Here is a 19289-nt window from a genome sequence, read left to right on the forward strand (position 1 = left end):
AAGTCTTTAATTCGCCCAATTGAAAGAAACAAAGTTTTTAGTTCGCCCAATTGGAAGCAACGAAGTTTTTAGTTCGCCCAATTGGAAGCAACAAGTCTTTAATTCGCCCAATTAGAAGCAACAAGTCTTTAATTCGCCCAATTAGAAGCAACAAGTCTTTAATTCGCCCAATTAGAAGCAACAGTCTTTAATTCACCCAATTGGAAGCAACAAGTCTTTAATTCGCCCAATTGGAAGCAACAAGTCTTTAATTCGCCCAATTGGAAGCAACAAAGTCTTTAATTCGCCCAATTGGAAGCAACAAAGTCTTTAATTCGCCCAATTGAAAGAAACAAAGTCTTTAATTCGCCCAATTGAAAGAAACAAAGTTTTTAGTTCGCCCAATTGCAAGCAACAAAGTTTTTAGTTCGCCCAATTGCAAGCAACAAAGTTTTTAATTCGCCCAATTGAAAGCAATAAAAGTTTTTAATTCGCCCAATTGGAAGCAATAAAGTCTTTAATTCACCCAATTGGAAGCAACAAAGTCTTTAATTCACCCAATTGCAAGCAACAAAGTTTTTAATTCGCCCAATTCGCTATATTCCTATTTCCCTCAAGCGGCGGGTTCGTAACGAGGGACAGGTCACTTCCATAAAGTTTCATGTTGGGTGCGTCTTAATCATAGTAAAATGATTAAATCAGGGTAATCAAGATTAAAAAATCTTATCACCATTTAAATTAATTTTATCACGATTTAAACGATATTTAATAATTTTAATCATGATATAATCAGATTTAATTAATATAATCGGTAGAATCGAGATTTTATAAATAAAATCATAACTAAAGTACGATAATTTAATATTAATTATTAATATTGATGGTTCTATTACAATTGTGTTTGATTGAAATGATTGAAAAAATAACTTACCACATTTTATTTAAAACATCCGAAAACTTCACAGCTTTGTAACACGAGTTATGACAGCTTAGTAATTAAGGTAACATTGTAATAGGAACTACTTGTTTTTTTATATTAAATTATTCTAATCCGCTTGTTCTAATGACGCACAATTATAATCATTCCAATCACCAATATAATCATTCTGATTCTCTTTCTAATTTCTAATCACGATTTAATAATACTAATCAGAATGTAATCGTTTCAATCAGGGTTTAAATAATAATCAGCTAGGCTAATACCCAAGGCACCACCTTAGGCCTAAGTCATCAAGCGACTTTTGAAGCCTTTAATTCAGGTGGCCGGGTTACATGATTAAATCATATTTAAACATTCTAATCATGATTAAACATGATTTGATCAACATAATCGTGATTAAATTTAATTGAATCAAAATAATCACGATGAAATCGGATTTAATCTTTCGAGGGGTGTGTCGTTAATCATGGAAGTGACCTGCCCCTCGGTTCGGAAGTTTTCGTGTGGAACATAGCAAAGACTATATATACGCTTCGCTAAATAGACTGGCAGGTTCAATAGTTCAGCTTGCATACGATAGCAGACGCTGGTCAAAATTTCCCCCGCGCTTCAGAGTGCTACTATTGGCGCCTCTAACGGCTGGTCAAAGGCTTATCCCGTGTTTCGAAAGTGTTCACAGGTGTCTTGTATGGAGACGCCTGTCTAGTAAGCGCAGCGTATATATAGTCTTGGGGAACATGGTGAAGCAGACGCTATTCTAACAGGGTTGCCATGAATTTTCCGGTCAAATATTTTTATTTCACATCGAATATGTATGGCAACCCTGATTTCCAGCGACTTATTAACCGGGTTACCATACATTTTCGATGTGATAAAATGAGGTCAAACTCGCAGAGACATCTCGCGGTGATAAAAAGTAAAAAAAAACAAACAAAAAAACAGAAAAACAAGACATTGCATCGTCCAAATGTATCTCCCTCGTAGGGAAGCGTTCCCGGGCCTTTAAAGATAACGTAGGCAACGGTGTACGCGAGCCAACAGCTCCTTACACTTACTATTACCGTTAACCTCTACAAGTTTTATGGAAAGAGGAAACCGAAGAACTCGGGGGAAAACCCCGTTCATTAGTGGGGAGAGAACTTGCCAACTCAACCCAGAAGGAGTTGTTCCGAGTTTTCACCCAACTCCTCTTGCTGCGGGGTGAAAGTGCTAACCACTCCGTCATCCCACTAGCAGAAGTTGTAGCGCGTATTAGCAGCCCCGAGGGGGGGGGGGCGACATAACGTACAGTTATCTCTAGTTATAACGACTCTCTTAGGGCCCGCAATTGTTTTACGGGGGCACTGGGACTAATACAATAAAAGCATAGGCGAATTTAGTTTGCCCATTAAAACGCCGTTTGTTTACAACTTCGCCTAATCGGCAATTCCGAAATGAGAACGGGCCTCGTAAAATGAAACTAGCTTCCTACAGCCTTGAACCGTCGGCGCGGGTCAAACGACCTACCTTTTCTCCTTCTCCGCCTTCGCCAGGGCGTCGCGCTCGTGACAGAGCCGCGTACCTATCCGCTGACATCATTGGGGGAAACTAACCTCAGCCTCGTGTTATGTAAACAAAGTCGGATGAGCTGTCAATTTACTCTGTCGCTAATAATATTCCGTGGCGAATTGTTGCACCATCTACGGATTTCACCTTTTTAGAAGGACTTACGGAAAATTAAACATTGATACGCGAAGTCGTTAAAAAGCGACTGAAAAATTAAATAATTTTATAAGGCTTGAGAAAAAGTTATAAATATTATTTTTGTAATTTGTTTTTAAAGTTAGTAGAACAACTTTTTTTTAAATTAACCACATAATTGGTACGAAAAAGGCCATAAAACTGAACTTTTAATTTTAACCCGTTTTTAAAAGAAAGTCAAAATCTGTAAAAGGAGAAAACCCCGTATGGAATTTCGTTCAGTATAGGCTGGTTACAGTGTTTCCACTTTGCGGCGAAAAAGGGCGTTTTCGGTGAAAACTGTCTTGGTGAGCATCAGAAATTTTAAAACAGGCGAAAAGGCGACAAACCGGCGAAAACCATTGAAAACGGCGAAATTTGCGGCGAAAATATTTTTCGATATTTTCAGTAAGAAAAACTAAAAAATCATCGTCTCTGTAGTCCCCCTACTGTGCCCCTAATGGTAACTCATTCAATTTTTTGGCAGAGATAAACTTTATCTAAAAGTTTTTTTTATTTATAAAACAAATAGTTACCTTTTTTAAAAAATAAATATATTGCCTAAGTCAAAAATTGGAAATAAAGAGAAGAAACATAATCAGTAACACTAAAGGAAATGAAGGTAAATCTATGGGGGGAAATTGTGGCGAAAACTGGTAAATTTGCCTCTAAAATAGGCGAAAACCTCGACAGCAGAGTGGAAACACTGGCTGGTTATAATAGACGACGAAAATAGGTCATAACCAAACGCGTTATAATATATTGAAGCAGTACCTACCGTATAAAAGCTAAAGATAGTAGTAGCCGCGGTCAAAGGGAGATTGATAGAGTGTAAACACCGGAGACCTTTTTCGGCTACGTATAATCCCCATAAAAAGAGCGAGATCAACTTATTAGAAGCCGTTTTATTTACACGCTCGAAAAGATGCGAGTCTCTCTCTCTCTCTCTCTCTCTCCGCCGCTGCCCGGAAAGGCTCCTCTGGCGAACGTCGCTGACCATAGCTGGCCCACGCGCGTCGACGATTAGCGGGGTGTCCCCCCCCCGCCACCCAGTGGCCCAGTTAAATCACTCCGGCCTGAATAAGGGAAAAGAGCCGGGGGGCCTTCACCCTGGGAGTTTGCTTCGCCGTTAAGCGGCGGTTGTGATTTTTATTGGAGAGCATCCTTCGCGCCGCCCACGAAGATTTCCTCGCCGGCATTATTTCAAGCGTCGTCGTCATGGAAACTCGAGAATCACACCGCGTCCCAGTTTATCAAGTCCGCCACGACACCGGCGTCCACTTCGTAAGCTTACCGGACACTATTGGCGAAGGCGAGAAGAAGTTTAACCGTAGAAATCGTTCCCGTTTTCCGCCTTCCACGCCGCTTTCGACTAGGCCTTTGCGCGACCACCTTTCGACGCCAGTGAAAGATAACGGAGTGCGCTGTTACGAGAAAAAAATATCGGCTGAAATGAAAGTAGTCGCGCGGTTCTTCGGCCATTTGAGAGAGTATAATACGCGCCCGTATCCTTAGGTGGTTTCCTTCCGTTTCCTGTCGGGGGGGAGGGGGGGGGGCGCCGTCTTGAGATATTCGGAATACGTGCCTCGGAGCCGAAAACACGATCAACAAGTTGGCAGAAAGGGGTGTCAGATTCAAATTTAGGATATGCCTCGAAAAAGGCTTTGAAAAATATTTTGCATATGTCACGAATAAGGCTTGAAAAGAATTTTGCATGAACGCGATACGCGGTGTGTTTCGGGAGAAAAAATAATGTCAAATGTGCGTAGTGCGAAAAAAGTCGCAAACACTTTTGGAATTATTCAGTGGCGTAGCTGAGAACTCAGAGCCCCCCCCCCCGCAAAAATCTCTATGAGGCCCCCCTTTTTAATTTTTTATGGTTAGCGGGGGCCCCCTCCGAAGCTTGAGCCCCCCCCCCCCCGCACCGCGGGCCCTGCGGACCATCAGCTACGCTACTGGCCGTAATTTTTCGTTAGTGGAAACTGGGTGCATTGGCGATAAAAAAAGAAAGCGCTAATTTGTTTTCAGTACCTTGTTAAAGTGAAAGATAGAGGTAAAAAAAATTGACACTTGACCCTTAAAGACCAGATTTGGTCGTACGCCCAATATACCCACCCTTACTGCCATCTTCAACTTTTGATGACGGACCTTTTATATTCTGGGTGACAACTCGGATTGTCCCGGCTATTGTACCTGGTCACGAGAACAGTCAGAGTTGTCACTCGTCAAAAACCGAGAAGTGTAGAAATGGGGGAGTTCAAATTCGCCCACGATAAAATAGGAACTTTGGTTTCGGTCTTTTAATGGATATGAACTTCCAACTTTAATGCCGAATCAATGAATAGACGAATTAAAAATACCATTGAAACGTCGAAAAGTGGGTCTAGAGGAAATCTCAGAGGGACGGGACACCGTGATTTTGCTTTAGATCGTAGTACACGCATGCGCATTCACGGTTTTTAGGTTTTTATTTTATGAAACATGGCGCCCTTCAAAACCTATTCACGAAAGGATCTTAGTCATTGATCTCTAATATTTGTTGTAAACTTCAATGGATTATCGATCATTATTTTCAATAAACTGAAATAGACGGAAAACTATCAGGGATCAAAATAAATAAGTTTATTTTGGTTAACGTTGAAAGTCTAATTTGAAATTAAGCCAAATTAACACAAAATTAGTTTAAAAGAGCTCTAAGCCTTTGGATTTGTTATAGCAGACGCTGCCCTGACGAACTTTCGAGGATCAATTTTGAACGGAAAAAATCTTGAAAATAAATATTTTTTTGGCCATAGGTGGCACTAGCGTCAGGTCTACGTCACTTTTTTCCCCCCATTTTCAAACAAAACCTTCCTTCGGGAAGAGGACTGGCGAGCTTGTTTATTTTTTTTGCCGCCTTTTGAACTGGCGCTAGTAGTCGTAGGACGATTTTTCGATTTAGTTTCTACTCCCGTTAAATGACAGAATTTGATGGTCAGAGGCCGCTATTAGGACTTGTAGGAGCTACCTGAAATTCCGGATGAGATTTCCACTAATTCCGCGACCCTTTCATTCTAAAGCTCATCGAGAAAGCGTGCCTCCTTTTCTAAAACGTAATGAAGGCCCAGTTGCAGATTCTGACAGGGCTAGAGTCTAATTTCTGGCAGGCCGATTGCGTATAGAGCTGACAATTAGAACGCCGCCATTTTCCTAATTGCTATTTGTTCTCTCTGACGTCTTCGTAGATACTTTATAATCGTGGAATTAAAAACCAAGAGACTCTTATTAAATGGTAATTGATTGGAAAACCTGGACGCGACGTCTTCCTCAAATTGCCCTTCGCGGAAGCGAGCAAACACGCTCGGCTAATTCAATTCAGAATCCCGGCGAAAAGGACAGCATCGCTACCGCTACTACGTTTACCAAGAATATATTCCCCTAACCGGCTGTTGCACGGTTCAAATTTATTTCAATCATTACGAAGATTCAAATCATCCGGAACATTTTCTTCGAAAAACATCAACATATTTACTACTTTGACGGCCAAACATACGGTCTCTATGCAGCGTTAACAGGTTCCTAAAATCAAGTTATAGTAACGAGGGTTGGTAATTATCGATTTAAAAAAAAACCATTATCGTCCGCTTCAAAATTGGTGATCAATTTGAATTTTGAATCAAAAATTTTAATAATGGTTAAATCAAGTTGAGTTATTAAATATATCTTTACATTATCGTAAGGCGACGTAAGATTAGGCGTACTATGATGCATTACGCTGTTGAAATTATCGTACGTCTCAAATATTGGCTTGATTCTGGGGGTCAGGGATTTGAGATTTCAGAGCACGATTTTAATGTTGATTTCAGGTTTTTAGGCTGATTTCGAGATTTTTGAAATAGTTCCCGCCGAGATTTCGAGATTTTTGAAATAATTCCCGCCGAGATTTCGGGATTTTTGAAATAATTCCCGCCGAGATTTCGGGATTTTTGTAATAGTTCCCGCCGAGATTTCGGGATTTTTGTAATAGTTCCCGCCGAGATTTCGGGATTTTTGTAATAGTTCCCGCCGAGATTTCGGGATTTTTGTAATAGTTCCCGCCGAGATTTCGGGATTTTCAAGATTTCTAAAACAATTTTTCTCTAGACTAGAGTGCATGGGATTTGTACAAATCACGAATCAATCGGGCAGTGGCGTCGCTAGGGTGGTTTAGGCGGCGCCACCTGAAATATTCCCAACACACCACCTAATATTTCCGAAAAACACCTCTCAAAATTTCCGAATTTTACCGATACACTTGGCGAAAAGTTTCTTCGATTGTTTTTTTAAATGCATCCTAAAAAAGGGCATTAACAACATTTTGCCTAGTCGGAATTTATTTTTCAACTTTCCAAACCTTTTTCCCTCGATGGGACGGCCCTGACCAGAGCTTATAATGGCTTAAGCGCCACCAATAAACCTTTCTATAAAATAAGCTAGGCTTGCTGAACTTGATTTTATGTAGCTCATATTCGTCACGAAAGTTCAGTTCAGTTTATGCCTAAAAACAGGGGCCCTTGTCGAATTAACTCTTATGTCCGGGGCTTTTGGTAGTAAAACGTCATCGATACGTCACCCGTGACGCAGCAGCAACATCGAAACAAGACGGCCAAGTCTACTTAATAGAAAGGCCTATTTTGAAATCCTGGCGCCGCCACTGCCCTCGGGCTCGAGAGTTAACGTACCCCTGGCAACGCTGCCTCTATTTTTCTTCAATAAAACGTGATTACATGATTTTCCGCGAACCGGACCTCAAAACCTTCCTTGAGTGGCCCCGTTGGCAATATTTAAAATATATTTAAAGCAGAAATGACACGAAATTGCCCAAAGGAAATGTGAAAAACACACCTGCGATTTCGTCGAAATAAAATGTGGAGCTGAAAGGATTCGTCAAAACGCATTCTTTTTAGGTTACATTAATGGATTCTTGCACAGTCGTACATTTAACAAAATTATTTCAGAGAATTTAGGTTAAAATTAATATTAAAATAGTCGAAACGCGGAGCATATTACCAAAAAAAAAAGGATTATTAAGTCTGTTAAAAGTTGTTTTTTTTTAAAGACATTAAAAATTCGAATGGTATATACCTCGTCGATTACGCCATAATCCTTTAATGGGCGTTCATTTGCTTTGTGAGGGGGGACGCGCTAGAACGGCTCGGAGGAGTGGACACGTTTCGCGAGTCATAAAAATCCATTACCGAGATAGCGAAGGGGGGAAGAGATCCTGCGGGGGCTGGCACGCGACATTATCTTTCGCAGCCGCGGGAATTGCTTTCCGATACGAGGGACATTTTTTTCGTAATCGACATTGATAAACCATTAACCCCGTCGCGCTAATTATTGATATCGGCCGTGACGCCCTTTCCAACACTGTCGCCAAAATACGATCTAAATTTATGATACTTTTTTTTAATGGAGTTCATTCTGAAATAGATTTCCACAAAGTCTAACTACAAATGAACCGAGAAAGTTTCTACAGTTCGTAATCTCGGATAAACATTGGAAGTGCTAAGCCCACGACAGATATATATAGATAAATGAGAAAGGGAAAGAAAAAAAACCGATTGTTTACGTAGCTGGAGAAATTAGACGAGTATAGGATTGTAGACGTAGATTTATCTACAATCTACACTACTAAACGTTATACCCTATACCATTTTGAGAGGTGGATTAACTGGTCTAGTTATGGTCAACAAAATAAACAGAATACTAACAGTTTCTAGTGGTATTAAAGGAATGAATACGGAATGAGGAAGTTTAAAAATTTTGAAATTTAAATACGAGATTATTCGGCAATTTCACGATGGGTATTATTTTCAAAGAATCGAGTTTGAAATCTAAACAACTTAGTTTTTAGAAACGTTTTTCTTTAACGATAGTGTTATGGCATTTCGTAGCTTTAGCCATGTCGGTATAATTTGTTTTGGTATATCTATAGGGAAAGTCATCGTCCCCATTGTACAATAAAATGTATTATCTTTGGATAATTGTCACTCGTTAACTTTGCTCGCTGCTGGACTTGGTTTCGCGTCAAAAGGTGTGCGACGCCATTGTTGCTCACTTAGCAGTGATTTTACTGCTCCGATCTTAAGAGGCACGTTAAGCCACACCTCGATAACGTGAACGGGGGGCAGCCGGGGCTTCTTGAAGGAGTGAAGATTGTACGCGATAAAGGTACATCTTCACTCAGCTACAAGTTCCCCGTTCACGTTTTCGAGGTGTAGCTTAACACGTTTAATACAATAATCATACAGGCTTCAGCTAAAGTGAACTTTTGAATATGAAGGTGCAAGGTTCGGACAGTTTTTAAATCAAAGTCATTTTGTGGTGAAATTTTTAAAAGTAACCTTTCTAAGCAAAGAAATAACGATATCTCATTTTATGTTTTAAATTCCCTTTGTAATAGTGTTATATTTAAAAAAAATACTCAATTCACGTGGGTCACCTTAGTTATTTACTAGAAGCAAAAAGAAATAAACTGCTGACCTATAAACCAAAAATATAATAGTTTATACAAACCCCAAATGGTTCAATACACGCTAAAGTGAAATAGGTTAAATTTATAGGAAAGCCTTCACCTTCACACTGCACCCGTTTAATATTATTGTCTAAACAGTTACTCTGAAACTGTTCCGAGTTACCACACAAAAACCAAAACAAAATTTCTTTATTCAAACATTCGTATCCGGTTTCGTGGGTTTCGTGTTGACAAAATTCTTTATAATTCAGATGTTTTTTAAATACTATAGAACTGAATGGGGGGGGGGGGTAGAAACGCATACTTTGTAGCCCCGACTGAAATCTGTACCTCTGCTACACCCCCGCCCCCCCCCCCTATTCCGTAGCCACTGCAGTTATACTATTGAAGGGGTTTCATTTGAAGTGTTGTGTTTCATATTGGAGTGGTGTTAATATTCCAAAATAAAATTCACGATGAAGAGAGCTTCCCCAGAAGACAATTTTCATAAAACGTTTTTCATAAATGTCCAAACTTAGCCCTATCCAATATAGCCTTTACTAAACCTATTTTGAACCGTTTTTCCTCTAAAAAGTTGCGATCATACATAGAAACGTCGTACCATTGAAAGACGCGAGTGAATAACTACATCAGCGGAGTACGTGGGCGTATTTTCCACATCTTCACCGGCTCTTCGATTTTCTATCTCGGTGACTTGATGACACTGAATTCCCAGATGTCTCGCATCGACGTAATAATTTTCCTTCTTCACTCGGACATGGAATACGCTGTCCGTTGCCAACCCGGAAAGGTCACCGAGAACCCAATTCAGGGTTGGCAAGAGCCAGCCAGACTGGATTAAACCACCCTGGTTTAAACCGGATTTAACCACCAAATAAAATCCATGGTTAAAACCACTTTTTTTATAAAAAAAATTGAGAGATTAATTAGAAACATTGACAAAACTTAACCTTCACTTTTTGTCGCGAGTAATGAGAGCTAACATATAAGCAATTAGGGTATCTTAAAATTAATTTTGCGCGTGAAAATACGCTGCCATGTTAGGGTATAAAAGCGGGTAAATAAGTCTGCTATACCTCACAATGTAAAGGTACGGTCACGCGCAAAAACGTAATTTTTAAATCGGGAAATTTGAGCAATGAGGGCTTGATTTAAGCAATTTGATCATTTTTTATTAAGGGTTTAAACTGGTTTAAAACACCGGTTACAGCCAGATTTAACCATACTGGATTTTTCAATTTTTAAAAAAGCCGGTTTTTTGCCAACCCTGACCCAATTCCTCATTCGCTTTCATTTGTTCAAAATTATCAAGTTCTTTTATTTTTATTTCGCAACATTTTATTTCATGAGGAAGATCTGTACTCCCGACTACCCGGAAGATGGCGCTACCCAACACTAGGGTGCTTTCCCGCTTCTATTTAATAAGAGGCGGGCGACGCGCGCTTGGTGGCACGTTCTGGGTAAATAGAAGCGGGAAAGCCTCCTAATGTTGCGTAGCGCCATCTACAGCGTAGTCGGAGTACAGATCTTCGCTAATTATTTTAAATTTATTTGGTAATAAATTATTTCAAATATTTTTAAATTATCAAATTCTTCTTATCTTATTATTATTAAATTATTCGTGTAGTCTTGGCAACCAACTCAAATAGGCTTACAATACTGGTTACCAGCGAAGTTTTATCTTTGCGAAATAAATAGGATGATTAATATTTGATTGTACTCTCGGGCGCGTAATCGAGATCTCTCTTACATCCGTGAGCTGTGGTTTTCATTACTTCCGCGAGAACCGGAAGTGACCTAATGAAAAGCGATATTTCGGTAGATGGAAGCCTCCGGCGGGAATTGTCGGGAAAGGCGAGCATTTACGGGGTCCCGGACGGAGCGAGACAGACCGAAAATATTGATCGGGGCCGCCGCAAAGCCACGCGCGGGGATGATCCCCACGCGCTCTGGCGGGAGGCGCCGGACAGATGCGACGCTGGGGGTCCAACCGAGAGGAAATTACTCGCTAATCGTTTGCCAAGTTTTCCCAAAGCGAAAGTTGCAAACTCATTATGTGGCTCGACAGTCAAAAACTTTGATTTGTAGCGACGAGACAAGTTGTTTCTAACTTATATAACGACTTCTAACCGCAACTACTTCCACTTTTTGAAATAGAAAAGTTTTTAAAAGTAAATACGAATTGGGTCGCGCATTCGTGTAGTCAATGCTATAATAGGCCCTGCCTTAGAACTATGGCGTCCTAAGAGAGACGTACCCAACTTCCAAAATTCATTATCTAATTATTACATCGGGTTTATATTTAATTAAATATCTCTGAGCTGCGTAAGTTTTACATTTTTTATTAATAGGCGAGTTATTAGACGCGATTGGGTGAGAAATTTGTGCCCTTTGGAAAATTTATATTTAATTTTTATGTTTTAGACGGATACACTTCTCGAGATAAGTTATATACGTTTGGCAGTAGAAACTCCAAACAAAAAGACGCGTTAAGCTTGTTTTCCACTGGCGCGCGCAACGACGCGTTTCTCAGCTTTGAAACGTTCAAACGTTTTTACGCGCGTGGAAAACAAGCTTTAAGCTGGTTTCACACTCGACGGAAAATATGCCGGAAAGACGATAATAAACGTCGAGCTGAAAATTGATTCCCATTCGATATACCGCTAACGTTCAACTTTACGCTGCTAATTTTCCGTCGAGTGGGAAACCAGCTTAATGCGCGAGTCGCGACAATTGGCGCTGCAATAAAAGATTTTCAAGGAAATCGCCAAGAAGTAATATTTCCCAGAGCCAGGACCCGCAAGTTACTGTAATACTGTTTGTTGAATTAATGGAAATTTTTCAGGTGTACGGTATGCAACAAGTGTTCCTTTTAACCAGGTAGCTTTTTTTACATATTTAGGATTAGCAAAAACACGAAGTTCTGTTTACATGTGAAAAGTTTACATTATCTCAATAAGCATTGTATAAACAGTAACTTGCAGGTCATGGCTCTTGGAAATATTACATCTTGGCAATTTCCTTGAAGATGTTTTATTGAAGCGTCTATTGGAACCCGTGAAGGTGCGTTTTCTTTTTAAAGGGTAGATGCATACTTCTTTCGAAAGAAAAATATATTTAGAAACTACAAAAGAAAATCGAAAAATTCATCGGCTCATGGCTACAGCCAAAACTTGATCCCTTCGCCAAAGTCGAAGCGTATAGTACATTACAGCGATCGAGGCGAGGACGTTTTACACCGCAAAAGGGATCCGCATTCCGCTATGAATAAATTATATTTCTTTCCGTTAAGCCTCTCCGGAAAAAACCCACACTAGGAAAAGAAAGTTAAGAATAAAGCAACTTTAACTTTGACATATATAGAGATTGCGCGTGCAAGTTCTAAGCCGTCTGCAACCTAGACCTTCAAACGGAACTAGCGCCGTTTTTCACGCACGATTCTTGGAGCAGATGGAACATCTCCTAAAGTTCAAGCGGCTCTCTTTATCCATCCCTAGAGATCTACGGGCGAATTTTAAAGAATACACTGTTCCGAATAAAAAAAAACCTGGCAGCGGAACAGAAATTTTGAACGAAAATAGGTTTTGTCATGATGGAGAATAAGTCGGAGAAAATGGAACTATGGTATACCTGGACAAACTACATTACAATTCCATCACTTCAGTCTCGCGACAAGCGTATAGTTATATAGTCAAAGTAAGCCGTGTCAATTTCTCTCGTCTAGAAGCTTATGGAAGACGCATTCGCCAGAAACACTAGAAAATTTTCATTTTCCCAGTCGATTTCAAACATGTTTTTTTCCGCTTCCTCTTGCCACACCAGCGAAATTTAAAATTTGTCACCAGTAGATTAAAATCTCGTTTTCATGGTCGAACTCTTAGCGGAACATAAAACGTTAAGCGGATTTCGTTTCCGCACCCGCGTCATTTTTCCGCTTAAAACTGACGCTTTACTATTTGCGTCGAAAATGTTTTGACCAATCGAATTGACGGTATTTTGTTTATTTCAGGTGAGACAAAATGGAAGCGAGTACTCTAAGACTACGTTTCTTTGTTGAGGAGTATGATGTAGACGGTAGACCACATTTACCGCGACACCATTGGCTATTTACAGAGCACCCGAGACTAGGGATAAAAATTTATCGTAATTTTAGAAATTAATTCCCAAATGTTTATAATCCCGTTTTGTGGCATGGTCTAAATATTTCCAAACACAAAAAAAGGATAATGAAGCTGATCATTTTATTAGGGAACCAAAAGAAATACAAAAAATACACTTATTATTATCTTTTTAAATGAAATCACTGATTTCATCTGGTTTACAAGGTAGATTTTGACATATTTTAGGCTTTTTTTTAGTTCATTTGTTCACAACAGGAAAAATTTAATATATCAGTATTCAGTAAATTACCCCGGTAAATTATTTTGGTAATTATTGTGGTAATTAACATTTTCAAATTTTTAAACAAAAAATCGTAATTTACCATTACCCTGGTAAATTACCGCGTAAATTACCTAGATAAAGTACCAATTCGTATCCCTACCCTTGTCACGATGTCAAGCGTAAAATGAAACACCGAGGAAAATATCAAAATTAATTCTGTTAAGTGTTCCGCGCACTCAACTCCATGAGAAGTTGGAAGCTCATTCTAGTGCGTTTTCCCGCTACTAGTGAGCGTGAAAATGGGGCTAGTAGCGGACAACGTCAATTTCGTGGAAAGTGAAAATTCCTGTTAGCGGAAGCGAATTTTGGGGTTTTTACCCGCTGCTAGAGAGCTTGAAAATGGGGCTGTCGGAAGGGATTTCCAATAACAGAGCAAACACGCGTTAAAATTGTAGTCAGCTCTCGAATGCGTAATTGAATTTGAAGTGTGTTGGATATTTTATGTCGATATTTATCAAAGCTACTCAATCATTGTGAACGTTCTTCCATTTTTTTCCACAACTGACTGCCCGAGTTGGCGTTGCTTTTACGTCACTATATCTTCAGTGGCGTTGACAAGGGGGTTTCCGTGTTAACCCCCTTTGGGCCCGCTCTGAAATATTACATATTCCCCCCCTCCCTCCCTTTGGCGAATTTCGGGTAAGCTACTGGCAATCACGGCTTTCTCGAATAAATGATTCTGGAAAAAATATTGATTACAGTTTTCCAAATTAAGCGTCGCGCCTGATCCTTCAGAAACTTTTTCGGGATTAATTATACTTTGGACATTGATGCGTAATTAATTCTAATAAAAGGAGACGGAACAAAGGAAGCATGTACTCGATCGTGCCTGCAGAGATAATAAATCGTTGCACTAACGTGCCTGGGTCAAGATAATGTTAAGTTAGATAATGTTAGCCGACGCCGCTACTAATAAGTGCCAGGGAATCAACCTTTCCTCCGGGAATCACCAGGCGAACAGGCTGATGTGTCCGCGTGTTCTCGGTTCACCCGCTACTACTATAGTAGTAGCGGGTGAACCGAGAACACTAGCAGTGTACCTTTCCAATACCGTCTCACTAACACACGGAGGTCATTTACATCTAACCATACTTGAGATTGTTGGTACGCTTAAGCTGCATAAATACACTGGGTTTTTAAGTTTCATCGTTAAACGGACACACCTAAGTTTTAATTTTACTAGTTTCCAGAGTTTGCTCCGTAAAAAAAGGCGGGAAAAATTTTAAAATCCCAGAATATGATTCGTCAAATCTGATATCGAGGTACGGAAGGGTATTTTCAACCAGACTTTTCAAAAGCTGGTGTGGCCCTTTAAACGGAGTATGGATTTTGAAATCAAACGCCAGTGTGGCCCTTTAAACGGGCCCTTATAGGGTCGCAGTGTGAAATAACTCAACTGGTGGCTTTCCCGGGGAGGGGGGGGGTCCGGCACTTGTAACCCATAAGGGCGGTGGCGCACTGGGAGATGTTAGCCGTGATCAAATGGTCCTATCTCCACCTCCGACTTTGGTCAGGTAGGGGCTGCAAACTGGGTTTCGGCTCAGGCTAGCGGAGAGAGGCCAGGCATCCTGTCACCTCTGCGGATTTGGTAGCCTGCTGTGGGGCGGCGGGTCTCCATATGAGGCGCTGTGGCCCGGTTTTTCGGCCTTGTGGAGCCCATCGGATTCTCCGGTGCCACCTGTGCCGGGTTTCGCTGGGTTTCAGTGTGCCCGTCGTTCCCCTATCGGAGGCTCGGAGCCATTTCTTATGGGCTTTGGCTCCTTACCTACGTAGGTAGGGTACTGGCTTGTGATGCTAGAGCATCCACTCTCTATACCACAACTGTGCGCGAAGTGGAAGCTGTTCGCCCAATTATCCGCGTCTTTTGTCGGGATGAGTGGCTTGCATCGAGGTTGAGACAGTCAGTAGTAGGGTTCCGCTACCCAAGGTCACCTGTCCGGGCTTGTGCACGCTGGCGTAGGGCAAAAGTATGAGACCTGCCACGATTGCGCTTGGAGCACCGGACGAGGCACCGGAATACAAATATCTGACAACTTAGCTCTTTAAGCGGAGTATGAAGTTTGATTTCAAAAGCCGGTGTGGCCCTTCGAGCGGAGCATGCAATTTCCAATTTCGCATTCCTACCACCAGGTTTAATAGAAGCTAGCGGTGATTAGAGCTAGTCGTAGCGCGTGTTAGAAGAATATTTTTCGATTTAGTTTCTACGCTTTAAAAGTCGGAACGACGTAGATTAATTTCGGAAAATACACTCGACTATACATTCAACAATACCCATTATAGCAAATTTGTATTTAAAGATATAAAAATACTTCCATAAGTTATTTATTTATATTATAATCTAGCTGCTAACTGACTCAAATAAGCAGAATACTTTTCTGTTAAAAAAATTATTTTAATTTTCTCAATTGAGACTACGTCTTAATTACACGCAACGCGGCAAAGTCAAATATACCGCAAAAAGCTACTGAAAGGGACACGTTAATGCGCTCGCGAACCATTGTCGGATTTGGTATTCGTAATAAGAAAAAAACCAGGTAAAATGACGCGAAGAATAACACGAGTTACATTAAACGTTAAGATTACACTACATTAATCCCAGAGCGACATTTATATCAATAAATAAAGCGGTTAGCGAGCCAACTTTAGCCTTAAACGTGGAATGTTGTTTCAGAATGTGAGTAACCATAGAAACGACCTACATATCAACCTATAAAAATAACACAGCTTTCATTAGAAATAACCCCATCCTTCCATTCAATTTGCCTTTTCAGTTCGCTTCGAGTCATGTAGAGAGAAGCCCAAAAACTGACGGATTTTCGTCTGCTTAGCAGACGCATTGTGTTTTATAAATTGCAAATCGTCAGCTTAGCAGAAAAAGGTCCGCTAATGGCGCTTTGCATAACGCCACTTTTCCCAACAACTACCTCATATCAGCCGCGAACAAAAAATATTGCTTTGATTGCTCTTATTTTGTTAGCATCGTGTATAAATTTAATTAAAATAACCCTTATAAAATTTAAAAATATCTACATTTGATTTAAAATTTTCATTGAAAAAAAGGAATCACGAAGAAATATCAAAAATCAAGACACTGCTAAACAGCTTTGGTTAAAAATTTCACAATCAACGAAATCAGAAAAACTTTTCAATATCATAATGAAATACATAATAGAGTTGCGGTAGAATAGCGTAATTCACCAGTTTATAATAACCTGGGTTAACAGCTAGAATGATTTGATTAAAATTGGCACCATACTTACTGAAATGCGCGCGAAACTACTCGTCGACATTTTCAATATTCTAGCTAAAATGATAATTGACGGTAAATGTGCCAACTCAATTAGTGAAGGAGTTTTGGTAAAAATGGCAGGAAAAGAATATGAAAATAAGCAAAATCTCGCAAAAGAAAACACGAAACTGACTTCAGTATTTACGTTGAATAGTTGATCGTACGCTTAATGCGCCATTTAGTTGGAAGAGCCGCGTTTCAAGGCCAAAGAAGTAATAAACCTGACTTTCAGAACCGTGATCCATAATCACAGTTTTTTTTTGGTACTTAAGGAGTATATAACACGCACCAGTTTGGGACATTTATTAAGTTCTATAATCAGGGTTGTCTAATTTAAATGAAATGATTTTTTTAAAGTCATTGATTTAAATCACGTATTATACGACATTGCAATTAAATTTCATTATTTATTAGTAATTCAATTTAATAAAGACCAATTTAAACTAGTTTACGTTATCGTTACAGACAAATTATTTATCAATTTACCTAAAAAAATCAATAAAATCAAAAAAATCAACAACTCTGTCTGTGTTAAATTTGAAATCGAACTGCAATAGGTTTAGTAGTACCGCCAATGCAACAACGGGTTACAACGGATGGTTGTACGTACAATAGTTGATTTTATAAAATAAAAAGTGGTCTTGCCCAACTTGTTAAAATGTTGCTCTTACGTCACAGGACCCAGTTTTATTAGTATATTCTTCGCACGAGCGATTTGCACGCGCTCTAGAAAAAGCTATATTTCTCGCGACTTTAGCGCGCGCTCGTAGACTTGTAAAAGCAAGAGACTGTGACGTAGGAGCAACATTTAAACAATAAGGCCCCGTTACTTTATAAAAAGAACTATTCGATTTTTCCAATAGGTGATAAAAAAAATTATTCGCGTGAAAATAAAAACAGTCCAAAGGAAGGATTTTTAAATAGAAAACGCGCGAACCTCGATGAAATCACGCCTTTTTTCGAATCACGCGGGCTTAGCAATTTATCTGCTCAGATTATCCCTTCCGAACCAGCGCGTTCCTATTTATACAATATAAGCTTTGCAATTTTTCAAATAATTTTCTTTTAACTAGATTATTTAACAAAATATTTTCGTATTTGTTTCTGTAGTATTGAGCAAACGTATTTGGTCATCGAGTACTTTTACTTTGTGAAGTACGTCGTAGTACACGATATCCTGAAAATCTGGATGATTCTTAGGAAATATTCCCTATAACCGCTACTATTTGAAATAGATTACTCCATCTCTAGGATGAATCTATCAATATTTTTATTTTTTTTTCTCTATGAGGTTCTTAATATTTTACAGAGGGTCTGTATCTCGATTTTGCCGACACTTTGCCAAAATAAAGCTTCCAAAAAAGTCGTCTAAATTTGAAAGATTTCATCTTGGTTTTTTTTGCGAAAGTTCCGTTTTATTGAAATTAATTCTATTACTATTTTTGTACAATTTAATAGAGAGTCGTCTTAACCAATCACGGCTAGTTAGTCCTCTTCAGAATAGTAAGTAGGTCATTTTGTATTTTATAGATTACCATGCCATTAGGTTAATTTGTAAAAGTGTCACTCTCGGTGTTAAAAATAATAAACTTGATCCCCTCTACAAAAATAAAATGTTCCCTTTCTTGAATAATTTATCGTTTTTTGGTGAAAGAAAATAGACGAAAACATTTCCCCTTCAGTTTCCGCCTACTCGGATCACGCCAGACAATTTTACCATAAAGGGGGAAGGTACTTTCAAATGGCCTATTAATCGTTCAGCACTAGCGTGTATAGGAAAACGAAGACCCCCCCCCACGACTTATATTATACGATATTATATATCCGGCAACAAATACGAAGTTTTCTTTCTCCATTGCTCGATTATGGGCGTGAAAAATCGCGTTATTCTACGCGGATTTAACACACTCCGAAAGAAAGTTAGAACCATGTTTCGCTCAGATCCAATAAAGTTAAAACGCGTTGAAAGGCGTCGGCACCGGTAAAAAGCGACGGACAAAAATTCCACTTACCGGTAATTCTAGGCGTCTCGTATCCGTGTCGTGGCTTTTTATTTGATAAATTGGAAGGGGAATTTGACGAAGAAAACGCGCGACTTCGGCTCTGATTTGGGTAACGAAAACAAAAGCTTAAAAAAAAACAGGCACGTTTTCACCTTGGTTCCCGACCAAACGAGCGTCTTCTACTTTCACTTGGTCTTCAACTAAAGGCACATGCTCCGGAGAAACGCCGAGCGGAGGTACGTAATATCATCGCCGCCGGCTTTTTTTTTTTATTTTACTACGCTCGCATCTGGACGGCGTGAGAGAAACGCCATCTATGAATGGGAAAGGACGTTCCATTCTTGCCGCGAGAAATTATGACGCAGCCTATTTCACTTCTGTTGGCCACGGACTACCCGTCTTTCCTAAATTTCGGTTTGA

At 39.6% G+C, this 19289-nt stretch overlaps 1 protein-coding gene across 4 annotated transcripts in view; it reads right to left on the reverse strand.

The window, feature by feature from the left end:
- The window catches only part of LOC149948094 (band 3 anion transport protein-like), a 61092-nt gene extending 42008 nt beyond the window's left edge, over nt 1-19084 (reverse strand). For all 4 annotated transcript variants that reach the window (XM_090172919.1, XM_090172922.1, XM_090172921.1 and 1 more), the window contains exon 1: nt 18879-19084. The gene's annotated coding sequence lies outside the window, so the exon portion shown is untranslated. The remainder of the gene's footprint in view (nt 1-18878) is intronic.
- Nucleotides 19085-19289: the final 205 nt, after the last annotated feature.

Source organism: Leiobunum rupestre, chromosome 4 (genome assembly GCF_980474605.1).
Source record: "Leiobunum rupestre chromosome 4, qqLeiRupe1.1.hap1, whole genome shotgun sequence".
Taxonomy (NCBI): Eukaryota; Metazoa; Arthropoda; class Arachnida; order Opiliones; family Sclerosomatidae; genus Leiobunum; species Leiobunum rupestre.